The 13,329-nt window shown below is 36.0% G+C and overlaps 1 long non-coding RNA gene and 1 other non-coding gene across 2 annotated transcripts; both read left to right on the plus strand.

The window, feature by feature from the left end:
• The first annotated feature begins 5,763 nt into the window (after window positions 1–5,763).
• On the plus strand, window positions 5,764–11,629 carry LOC121250588. The gene is made up of 3 exons (XR_005937813.1): window positions 5,764–5,773; window positions 7,514–7,520; window positions 11,496–11,629. It is a non-coding gene; the product is annotated as an uncharacterized LOC121250588 (long non-coding RNA).
• LOC121251307 lies at window positions 9,274–9,380 on the plus strand. Its single transcript, XR_005937975.1, has one exon. It is a non-coding gene; the product is annotated as a small nucleolar RNA R71 (small nucleolar RNA).
• Window positions 11,630–13,329: the final 1,700 nt, after the last annotated feature.

The raw sequence follows: 13,329 nt of genomic DNA on the forward strand, positions 1-13,329 counted from the left end.
TGGTGGTTTATAACCCTACCACGGGGGGTGAAACATGGTATACAGCCCAGCTACGGGTATAATGGTGGTTTATAACCCTACAGCGAGAGTTAAACATGGTATTTGTCCCGATGTGATGCTATGAGATGATATGAATATAATGTTTCAGTTTGGATATGCCAAATGATTTTCTTTTTGGGAACAAGTTTGTTTTTCTGAGAATTTCACTCGGATATTTTGTACCATGTTTTGTTTATGCATTCTGAAAGTAAATATGTTGTTTCTGCATTATGAAAGTAAATGTTTCGTTTTACATACCGAACTTTATAAATGCTCATGTTTACATGCTAGTATATGCTCTCTGCTTACTGAGTTGTTAATAATTCACCCCTTATCTCTTCAATATTTTTAGATATTTTGATGGTTCAGCTGAGGATCAAGATTATGAGGTATTGGGAGAGATGATTTAAGTATAGTGGTTTAAGCATAAAAAGTTTTTTATGAGTATTGTCGATGTTTATTAAGAAATTTTATTGCGTTATGATGACTTAACATTTTGGAAAATTGGTTATATAGAGGAAAGTAGATTGAATCGAATTTTCTATATGATATTGGGAATTTGGAATCAGCTTTTATATTGTTGAAATGTGAGTTTAAGTATTAGGAAGTAACTTTCTGACTGGTGCGGGACCAAGGAGTTACATCTTAACTTTTCACAAGCAGAAAATTTTGAACATCATATGGAGGCTGAGATCAAATTATACCCCTCCCTTTACAATATCATAATCAGAAATGCTTTGTGTTATTAAGAAAGATTAAACTGATCCCCTTGCATTCAGAGCCATCAGAGCTGCAAAACATTAGTCTCAGAAAAGGGACTTTTTTGAATGTCTATGAATTGAGAACTAAAACAGGAAAACATGCAAAAAACTATTCTGCTTATATCATATGTAAGATATAACCTTTTTACCTATTCCATTAGAATTACGGTATTGAATTTGTTTCTTCAGTGAAATAGCTGTGGCTAAAGGAAGTCCAATTGCTAGCCCATACCTATCAGCCTACAATGAAAGAGGCTAAAAGCTTTAATGGCTATGTGGTAGTATTCAGGAAAGACCCATACAAAAAATCTTTAGAGAAGATCATGCAACTATCTCATACCTGAAGCGTCATATAGTGTCCACCTCTCTTCAAAAAGTTGATCCTTATTCTTTCTGTCTCTGGTGCGCACCAATGGTGTCCAAAACAGCATCAAACTTCCCTTTTATTGCCAATTCAAGGTCCTGTAAATTGAAGAAGAAAAAAAAATCAGTCTTTGTCCCCAAGATAAAATGAAATCACTAGCTGGAGTAGCTGTATCTGAGGAGAGATGACCTCAACAGTGTAGTCAACTGCCTGCTCCGCACCAGCTGCCAATACTCGACCAATACTTTGACTTCCACAAGTAGCCGTAACATGACACCCTGCAGCTATTGAAAGCTGAATTGCGGCAAACCCTACTGCTCCTCCACCACCCACCACTAATACTCTTTGCCTGTGAAGATGAGATCAAGGAGACAGCAATGAGGGACTACATGATGAAAATATAACATGAAGAACATACGGTAATTCTTAAGTTGAAATAGCATTTCCTTATATTTCATCCTTTTCTACAAACTTCACGCAAAGCATAAAATAGGCCAATAGAATTCCAATTATATTAAAGCATGCCAATTACTAAATTCTTTCATAGGGTTAGTTTTATCACCACATCCAGAAATGAAAGATCAAAAACCATATCTCATTGTTAGATAGAACGTCATAATTTGTAAATCAATAGAGTAATACAAGTGAAACAGAATTTACATCAGATGAAACCCTATTCTAGCATTGATACAGTGCTGTAAGATTCTTGCAAAAAGAGCAAGTTTCTGGTCTTGAACATTTGTTGTTTGGGAGTTGATAAGCTTTTAATTTTGACTGCCAAGCATAGAAGCTGTCAAAGTAATACGAGGGTAAATCGCAAGATCGAATTCATAGGGACAATGAGAATTTAGTAAACATTTCATATTCGCAACACAACATATTATCATTTGTGGTGACAAGAAATTTTGAAATGATAAGAAAACAGTAAACTAAATGACCTAGTAATGAACAAAAAAAAAAAAAAAAAAAGAAATGACAAATAAATTTCAAAAGTTAACCACTAACTATATCAACACCAAAATGGGGCTATTTACTAAGGGAGTGTGGAATGAATTAAGAGTGAAATTGTTGGAAAGTTCAAGCACGAGTAAAGCTGAAAATAAAAGTGAATCTATTTTTCTAAAATTACTAAGAATCAATAGATTTAAAGGAAATGTGTAGAAGTTGACTCAAACTTGTAAGAAGCAATAAAACAAACACTTGGGATGCAATTTTCGCCCACTGATTTGGTGATGGATTTACTTCGCTTTTCATCTTCTCTCGACCATTCTCTCATTCCTAGAAATCATGGTCGGATAATATAGCAATGAACCACAATTTTTAATCTAATAAAATTACTTGACAAATTATATGACAACTATAAAATAGTGAAAGAAAACCATTAGAGTCACGTTACTTGTTATAGTATCAATTGTGCCTTTACGTCTACAACTGAGCTAAACCAAGAACAAAGAACTCCAATCCTTTCTAGATGCAAATTGAAATATAATCCATCAAATTAATCATCAAAAGCACAAAATATTAAAGAAAATCCAACCCCAAATAGTTATGGGTTACTCCTTGAATCCCAAAATAAAAATCTAGCCTATCATTTCTAGATGAGCAAAATGCTTAGCCCCCTCAAAGTTCCCGTTCATCCACCCCAGAATAATAAAACCCAAAGAAGAAAAATAATCGAAGACGAAGCCGACTGTGCACGGGAAAAAAATTTCCTTTTATACTGTGCGCTCCAGCGCCGTTTTGAGTCTCCTCTCTTTGCGTTTTGGTTCTCTGCAGTGCGCGCCTTCAGCTGCTCGTTTCATCTCTTCGTTTGCCCGCGTGAGTCACCCTGCACCATTTCCTCTCCAGCCCAGCGTTCGCGTGAGTGCCCTGCTATGAGGCCATGCTGTGAGGCCACGATCGTGCCTCCCTTGCAGTGTATTTCCACGTGCGTGAAGCCCGCTGTCCGTGGAAGCCCTCTTTCATTTCTTTTCTTTGTTTTGGTTCCGATCCCTAGCCCCTTTCTTTTGCTATGCAGTGCATTTCTTTGGTTGCTGCCATGTTAGTTGAGTATTTCCAATAATACCCATGTACTTTTAACATCTTTTCCACAATGCCCTGCAACATAAGTCAGATATGAGAGTAAAATTTGGGATATTAATTTTTAGTGTGGACTAGCTGCATTACAACTCTTTTCAAGTGTAAAATATCAGAATTTAACATTGAGTCAAGTACTAAAAATTACTACATAATTAAGTGCTTAATTCATTTTTTGGTTAAACAATTCATTCACTTTAGCAACTTAATCATGTAATTTTTGACACTTTATCACACCCTCCAACTAGCTTTTTGCTAGTCTCTAGCAAATAATGCGATAAAAATATTGTAGGATCCAAGAGTGAGCCACTAAACTAAAAAATCTTTACAAAAGATCAATGATATTGAAATCCTAGGCATTAGAATGTAGACAGGTCAGGTTATAGCTTAACACAAAAGCTTATAAAATTCTCAAAAGCTCAAACAAGGGAAATGTTCTTAAGCTGAAGATCTTTGAGTGCATCAAGTGTGTGAACAGATTTCCATTTGTTAGTTTCAAGATTTCTCACAATAGTTTCAGCCTAGCAACCTTTTCAAGAAAAACCAAAAGGTCTTTACTCCAATTCAAAACCATTACATTGGCGGCTTTCACGCTATCACACTTTGAAAGACCCATTTATTTATTTTTTTTTATTTTTTTAAACAGATCCCGGTGATAGGCAGCCTTTTCCAATGTACTTGCAACATTTTTTTTTTTTTTTTTATGATCTCTAGCCTGCCCCTTTTCTCATGTATTTTTACAACCAGTTTTTTTTTTTTTTAATCACACTTTTCCTAGGCTATTAAGATATGGTTCATTGTAGTTCTTGCTAGTTGCTTAGAAGAAACCACTGGTTGTCATCAAACAAACAACAAAAAGTATCTGCTTGTGTCAATTAAGGTCATCGATCAATAGCTTTGAAATAAATTTCCCAAGTTTGAGTTTCTAAGACTTATCATAAGGTCCAGTATCGAACTTAAACCTAAACCAATGGGAATTAGTGTAACCCAAAACTTTAACTATCTGATCTTAAGTAGAGAAGTGTGAAAATAGTAGCTTGACAGCAACAAAAAATTTAGACCCCACAATTATAAATCCCGAGAGACTAACGATAGAAGACTCTCCTTACTCCCAAATAAAAATGAGCAATGTCCTCACTGCAAATCATGAATAAAATAAGGCATGGAGGAAAATAGGGTCGAAGGAAAATACCTGAGATGGCTGAAGGGATCATGAACGTAAAAATGAAACCAAAAAATAAAAAATAAACAGTGCTGAACCTGAAAAGATATACTAAAGAAAAAGAAAAATGGAAAGAACAAAACATAGAAATGAAACAAATAAAAGCAGAAAAAGAAGAAGAAAAAAAAAATTAAAACAAAACAACAATGAGCTAAGGACCATGAGAATAAGTAGGATCTTCCAAAGGAATGGAACTATCCTCATGTGAAAGTTTTGCCAAAAAATGTTTAAGTCGTTGGCCATTGACTTTGAAAGTATTTTCATTTTGAGGATTAGTAATCTCAACAGTTCCATATGGAAACACAACCTTAACTACATAAGGACCACTCCACCTCGATCTTAATTTGCCTGGAAATAGATGGAGGCGAGAATTGTAAAGTAAGACTTGTTCATTTGGCTCAAAATTCTTTCTCTGGATGTGCTTGTCATGTAACACCTTCATGCGTTCCTTTGACAATTTAGAATTGTCATATGCATCTCGCCTAATCTCATCCAATTCTGAAATCTGAAATTTCCTCACAGAACCAGCATGGTCAATGGAAAAATTAAATTGTTTAACAGCCCAATATGCCTTATGTTCAAGCTCAACGGGAAGATGACATGTTTTTCCATATACCAAGCGATAAGGGGACATGTTAAGAGAGGTTTTAAAGGCTGTCCTATAAGCCCAAAGTGCATTAGTTAGCCTTAAAGACCAATCTTTTCTGTTGGGGTTGACTTTTTTTCTAAGATGTGCTTAAGTTCCCTATTAGCTAATTCAGATTGCCCATTCGTTTATGGGTGATATGGAGTGGAAACCTTATGGTGTATACCATATTTTTTCATGAGAGCAACAAATGGTTTGTTGCAAAAATGGGTTCCATTATCACTAATGATAGCTCGAGGCATGCCAAATCTAGCAAAAATGTTTTCTTTCAAGAACTTAAGCACTACCTTATGGTCATTTGTTTTACATGGAATGGCTTCAACCCACTTGGAAACATAATCAACAGCCACGAGGATATATAAATAACCAAAAGAAGATGGAAATGGCCCCATAAAATCAATCCCTCAACAATAAAAAATCTCAATGACTAAAATGGGTTGTAAAGGCATCATGTTTCTCTTAGTGACTGTGCCTAGTTTTTGACATGGCTCACAAGTTTTGCAAAAACTATACGCATCCTTAAACATATGCGGCCAATAAAACCCACTTTGCAAAATTTTTGCAACGGTTTTGTGTGCAGAAAAATGTCCCCCACAAGCCTCATTATGACAAAAAGAAAGAATAGCTTGTATTTCATAATCAGGCACACATTTCCTTATGATTTGGTCAGAACAATATTTAAACAAATAAGGATCATCATAGAAAAATGACTTTACCTCATGCTTGAATTTTCGTATGTCTTGAGCACTCCAATGGGGTAGAGTTTGTCCTGTTACCAAAAAATTAACTATGTCAGCAAACCAAGGCAAATTCTCGACTGACATTAATTGTTCATCAGGAAAAGAGTCAAAGATAGGAATAGTGTGCTCATTTTCAGCAAATGTAAGCTGAGACAAGTGGTCAGCGACTACGTTTTCAGCACCCTTCTTGTCTTTGATGATAATGTCGAATTCTTGGAGAAGAAGAATCCATCGGAATAAACGTGGTTTAGCATCCTTGTTCGACAATAAGTACTTTAATGCTACATGGTCAGTGAAAACAACCACAAGAGAACCAAGAATATAAGTTCAAAACTTGTCTAATGCAAAAACTACAGCAAGCAGTTCCTTTGCTGTGGTAGAGTAATTTCTTTGGGCTCCATTTAAAGTTCTACTTGCATAAGAAATGACATGAGGGAACTTATTTCTACGCTGTCCAAGCACAGCTCCTATTGCTACATCGCTAGCATCACACATTATCTCAAAAGGAATAGACCAAACAGGGGGCTGCATGATAGGGGCTGTAGTGAGCAAAATTTTCAGCTTATCAAAAGCATTTTGACAAGAGGAAGTCCATTCAAAAGCAACATCATGCATAAGTAACTCACACAAGGGCTTAGAGATAGAACTAAAATTTTGAATGAATCTCCTATAAAACCCAGCATGCCTAAGAAATGATCTGATTTCTTTTACTGTTTTGGGTATAGGAAGCTTGGAGATAAGCTCGATCTTAGCTTTATCAACCTCAATACCTCGTGATGAGACTATGTGACCAAGAACTATGCCTTGTTGAACCATGAAATGACACTTTTCCCAATTGAGAAGCAAATGCTTCTCTTCACAACTAGCTAAAACAACTTGTAAGTTAGTCAGACATGCATCAAAAGAACTACCAAACACAGAAAAATCATCCATGAATACTTCCAAACAATTTTCAATCATGTCACTGAAAATACTAAGCATATATCTTTGGAAAGTAGCTGGTGCATTACATAGTCCAAAAGACATTCTTCTAAATGCAAAAGTGCCCAACAGGCAAGTAAAAGTTATTTTCTCTTGATCTTCAGGTGCTATTTCTATTTGGTAAAAACCAGAAAATCCATCAAGAAAGCAATAAAAATCATGGCCCGCAACCTTTTCTAACACTTGATCAACAAATGGCAAAGGAAAATGATCTTTCCTAGTGGCGGCATTCAACTTCCTATAATCTATGCACATTCGCCAACCAGTAGAAATCTTAGTAGGAATCAGTTCATCTTTCTCATTTTTCACAATGGTAAGTCTAGATTTTTTTGGAATTACATGAATGGGACTTACCCACTTGCTGTCCGCAATAGGATAGATGATTCCCACGTCAAGTAGTTTCAAAACCTCTGCTTTCACTACCTCTTTCATGGTAGGATTTAGTCTCCTTTGCATCTCCCTAGAGATTTTAGCATTTTCCTCTAAATAAATTTTATCAGTGCACACAAGAGGGTTTATACCTTTTATATCTGCAATTGTCCACCCAATAGCACCTTTGTGCTGCTTTAAGACTTCCATTAGTCTCCCTTCTTGATCATGAGTGAGTTGGGCTGAAATCACCACTGGGAAGGTGCTGTCCGGACCCAAAAATGCATATTTCAGGTCATTCGGCAATGGCTTCAGCTCTAGTGTTGGGATTTCATTTGCTGAAAGCTTCAAACTTGCGGTCAACGGTGGGAGCTGCTCAATTTTTGGCCTCCATTTAGTCTCCAATTTATTTTCTGCATTAAAAACAAGAGAAACATCAATGGGGGTGTCATCAGTGATGAGATCACAAATATTTTCTAACTCAAATAGAAGGTTAGTGGGCTAGTATGCCAAATAAGCCTTTTCCTCAAGGATGCTTTCCAGCAAATTTACTTCTTGTGCATTTTCCAAGTCTTGAGGTTGCCTACAAATATTAAAAATGTTTAGTTCAAGGGTCATGTTCCCAATACTCAACTTGAAAACACCACTCCTACAATTTATTAATGCATTTGAAGTAGCAAGAAAAGGTCTCCCAAGAATCACAGGAGCTTGAAAAGAAGATTTTGGTGTCAAATGAACATCCAACACAACAAAATCTACGGGGTAAAAAAATTTATCCACTTGAACTAATACATCCTCAACAACCCCTCTTGGCATTTTAATAGACCTGTCTGCTAGTTCTAAAATGATAGGAGTTGGTTTTAATTCCCTCAAACCAAGTTGCTCATAAACATTATAAGGCAATAAATTCACACTTGAACCTAGATCTAACAATGCTTGACCAATTTTTGAACTTCCTATAACACAAGCAATTGTTGGTGAACCGGGGTCTTTATATTTTGGTGGGGTATTACTCTGAATTATGGCACTTGCCTGCTCAGTAAGAAAAGCTTTCTTTTGTATATTTAATTTCCTTTTAACCGTACACAAATCTTTTAGAAACTTAGCATATGTAGGAATTTGTTGAATAGCATCCAACAAAGGGATGATAACCCTAACTTGCTTGAATATTTCTAAAATTTCAGATTAGTGTTTGTCTTTGTGCAAAGGAACCAATCTTTGAGGAAAAGGAGCAGGTACAGGACATGAAATCTTTTCAGTTTCACTTTGTTCAAACTCACCATTTTCAGCCTCATTTTGTATAGGTTTAGAGACCTTACCTGCCTTGTCTAAACCTTGAGCTGAAATGTTCACCACCCTACCATTTCTCAAAGTAATGACTGCCTTCACTTGCCTTACATTTGAACTCTCAACCGCTCCTTGAGGTGGTTGACTTTGTAGATTGGGTTGAGGTTGTGCAGGTAATTTTCCTTTTTCTTGAGAACTCCATGCCGTAGTCATCTTTGTAAGTGTGCTCCGAATGTCATTTATCGCTTGAGAGTTTTGATTGTTGATTGTTGCTTAACCTTGCATAAACTACTGCAAGGTGTTTGAAAATTGCTGTACCGTCTCCTCAAGTCCTTTCTTTTGCATTGGAGGTGCCTGAATTGTGAGTTGAGAGGGTCTCGGAGCCAAGGCTGCTGGAGCTACTTGTTGGTCATTCCTCCACCCAAAATTGTGAATGCCCATGATCCTCACATATGCCACACTTCTCAGAATTTTTATGGACATCATGCACTTCATTTACCTTTTTCAATTCCATGGCTTCCATTTTTCTAGACAACAGGGTTAACTTAGCATGCAAATCATCATCTTCTTTTAAAGTATATTTTCCATGACCAGACTCAACTTGCCTAGACCTATCATGCACATCAGTTGTGTCCCAAGATTGAGCATTTTCAGCAAGATAATCAAAATATTCAAATGTTTCCTCAGGCTCTTTGTCAAAAAATTCTCCATTACACATGGTTTGTACAAATTGGCGCATTTTAGGTGTCAAACTTTCATAAAAAAAACTTATCAAACATCAATTTTCATAACCATGATGAGGACATGCATTTAAAAGATCTTTGAATCTTTCCCAATTTTGATAAAAAGTTTCAGAATCTTTTTGGGTAAAGTTCATGATTTGTCTTTTAAGTGCATTTGTCCTATGTATTGGAAAGAATTTCTTCAAAAATTTAGTTTGCATTTCTTGCCATGTGCCTATGGTTCTAGGTCTCAATGAATTTAACCACATTTTAGCCTTATCTTTCAAAGAAAATGGAAACAACTTTAGTCTAATAACCTCCTCAGTGCAAGTCCGGTCCATGAATGTAGAACAAACCTCTTCAAACTCTTTGATATAAAGGTAAGGATTCTCGGAATCCATGCCATGAAAATGTGGAATTAATGGAATCATTCCAGGTTTGAAATTAAAAGTATTTGCATTCAAAAGTTGGATTATGCATGAAGGTGTGCTAGTTCTGACAGGTTGTAAATAATCTCTAAGTGTCCTATTCTGATTCACTACTTCCCGATCATGATTCTCATTTTCAGCCATGGTACTATGAGTGTCAGAAGATGACTCAAGAAAAAGTGATGCTGAGGTAAAAGATGCTTGTGATTCTGTCCTAACCAACCGAGAAGTTTGGTCCCTAGTCCAACCAGTCATACAAACAAGAACAGAAAATAAAAGAATATGCAAAACAAACAAAAAAAAATAAAGTAAAATAAAATAAAGAAAAATGTCACCCAAGCTGTGAAGAGGTTCACAGCACTACAAACGTCTTCTTAACAATATGAGAATACTCTGATAAACACCAGTTGTCCCCGGTAACGGCGCCAAAAACTTGACCAGCTTTTAATTTTGACTTCCAAGCTTAGAAGCTGTCAAAGTAATACGAGGGTAAATCCCAAGATCGAATTCACAGAGACAATGAAAATTTAGTAAACATTTCATATTCGCAACACAACATATTATCATTTGTGGTGACAAGAAATTTTGAAATGATAAGAAAACAGTAAACTAAATGACCTAGCAATGAACAAAAAAAAAAATTAAAAAGAAATGAGAAATAAATTTCAAAAGTTAACCGCTAACTATATCGACACCAAAATGGGGCTATTTACTAAGGGAGTGTGGAATGAATTAAGAGTGAAATTGTTGGGAAGTTCAAGCATGAGTAAAGCTGAAAATAAAAGTGAATCTATTTTTCTAAAATTACTAAGAATCAAGAGATTTAAAGGAAATGTGTAGAAGTTGACTCAAACTTGTAAGAAGCAATAAAACAAACACTTGGGATGCAATTTTCGCCCACTGATTTGGTGATGGATTTACTTCACTTTTCATCTTCTCTCGACCATTCTCTCATTCCTAGAAATCATGGTCAGATAATATAGCAATGAACCACAATTTTTAATCTAATAAAATTACTTGACAAATTATATGACAACTATAAATAGTGAAAGAAAACCATTAAAGTCATGTTACTTGTTAAAGTATCAATTGTGCCTTTACGTCTAGAACTGAGCTAAACCAAGAACAAATAACTCCAATCCTTTCTTGATACAAATTGAAATATAATCCATCAAATTAATCATCAAAAGCACAAAATATTAAAAAAAATCCAACCCCAAATAGTTATGGGTTACTCCTTGAATCCCAAGATAAAAATCTAGCCTATCATTTCTAGATGAGCAAAATGTCCAAAAGGATTAAAATCTAACATCTCTATCTACTGCTCTAAACAAAAATTGCAGAAAAAAAATCAAATGCTTAGCCCCCTCAAAGTTCCTCTTCGTCCACCCCAAAATAATAAAACCCGAAGAAGAAAAATAATCGAAGACCAAGCCGACTGCGCACGGGGAAAAAAATTTCCTTTTATACTGTGCGCTCCAGCCCCGTTTTGAGTCTCCTCTCTCTGCGCTTTGGTTCTTTGCAGTGCGCGCCTTCAGCTGCGCATTTCATCTCTTCGTCTGCCCGCGTGAGTCGCCCTGCACCATTTCCTCTCTAGCCCAGCGTTCACGTGAGTGCCCTGCTGTGAGGCCATGCTGTGAGGCCACGCTGTGAGGCCACGATCGTGCCTCCCCTGTAGTGTATTTCCACGTGCGTGAAGCCCGCTGTCCGTGGAAGCCCTCTTTCATTTCTTTTCTTTGTTTTGTTTCCGATCCCTAGCCCCTTTCTTTTGCTATGCAGTGCATTTCTTTGGTTGCTGCCATGTTAGTTGAGTATTTCCAATAATACCCATGTACTTTTAACATCTTTTCCACAATGCAGTGCATTACAACTCTTTTCAAGTGTAAACTATCAGAATTTAACATTGAGTCAAGTACTAAAAATTACTACATAATTAAGTGTTTAATTCATTTTTTGGTTAAACAATTCATTCACTTTAGCAACTTAATCATGTAATTTTTGACACTTTATCAGGAGTTGTGTAGAGGAAAAGACTCTTCTGCTCAATGAGAAGGTATGGACAATTCCTGAGTGTGGATATCAAATGAACTGCAGTGAAAGTATGCACCAGAAATCTTCAAAACATCAAATATTGAGCATAACATCTAAGAAAAGGCATACAGAAATACCAACAGGAAGACATTGAGCATAACAAATTCCACTCTCAACTTGCTGATAATTCTTCTGTACCACAGTGGGTGTTAGTTGTCTCCAGAACACATGCAAAAAATCTATAGAGAAGATCATGCAAGATTTTCCGAGTATGGCTGACTTTTATACCGTGCAGAAGATCATAATGCACAAATAAAGAATATTACTGATTTTTTATCCCTCTCTCAATGCTCCAATTGTTGATGAAGCAATCCATTTTCAGAAAAACATAGAAAAAGTGTGCACCGATTCAAAGAACTTTAGCAATGCATGATACCAAGATCAAGCAGCAGGTACTAAAGCTTTGCCCTTATATCCAACTCAAAGAAAATATATTGACATTTATTATATATGATAGAGAACTTCAAAGTATTATACTGTTAATATGAAGCATTGCCATTGAATGTCCATATTTTTCTCTGCAGTGCCACCTACCGGGGGAGGATGGGCTGGATACCACCATCTAGGAAAACCCAATAGATACTGAGCCATAACAGGTTGTTGCTATATATATATATATATAGAAAAGTTTGTTAATAGATGTTAATTGTGCAAGAAAGCTCGCACATCCATGAGGGATGCATCTCTTTTGTATGTACAGAAATTCTGAATATTTCTCAACCCTTATATAACAAGTATCCATCAATGGTATACCATTTTGGATAGTCAAAAACATAAACTAAAAAAATTTAATGCCAACTAATTATAGAAAAGAGAAATGTTCTGTCCATACATGGATAATCAAAAACTGGCTCACCTATATTGATTTGGCGATGGGACTTTGAATGTGAAAGCTGCTTACAGTCAACAACCCAAAGAGAGTTTATCAGCCAAATTATACCAAAAGTACTGAAGCTTCTCCAGATGCTGTGTACACAATAAAGTAGTTGCATCCTTTAATAAAAGTAAGAAGCTGTGAGCAGATGCAATGAAAAGACATACCATGCCTTAGGGAAGTAGCTAGTAGCAAATGATAGAAACGCTCAAGACTTAATTAAAAGATCTTGCAACAAATAACTTTAAAAAATGCTGCACCACATCCTTTAATCTCGAGCTTCTGGATCATTTTATGTAAAAAGAAAATATGGAACATCCTCATGAAGGAATCTCAAAGATAACTAAAGCCTATTAATGCAAAACTTCAACTACTAATGATATTGAAGAAAGCAGTTGATACTATGGGGGTGGACTTTTGCTAGCATCCCTGGCAATCAGATTTACCAGAAGACTCAGTCCACCACATGGATAACAAGTATAAACAAGTAGATAAATTGATGGGACCATGACATATAATAAATATAACCATTCACAACAATTTATAGACTTGACAGCAGGATATACAACTAAGCATCCTCAGAGGAATCTTTAGTACACTTCACAGTTAAGTACTTCAACGATTATAGCCCATAACATTAGGCATTCAGGTCGACTAGCACCAAGCTAAATTCCTATGTAATTCAATCTAAATCTTCCATCTGCTGCCAAAATGTTCTCTCTAAATTTC

This window comes from Juglans microcarpa x Juglans regia, chromosome 2D, assembly GCF_004785595.1.
Source record: "Juglans microcarpa x Juglans regia isolate MS1-56 chromosome 2D, Jm3101_v1.0, whole genome shotgun sequence".
NCBI classification, from domain to species: domain Eukaryota; kingdom Viridiplantae; phylum Streptophyta; class Magnoliopsida; order Fagales; family Juglandaceae; genus Juglans; species Juglans microcarpa x Juglans regia.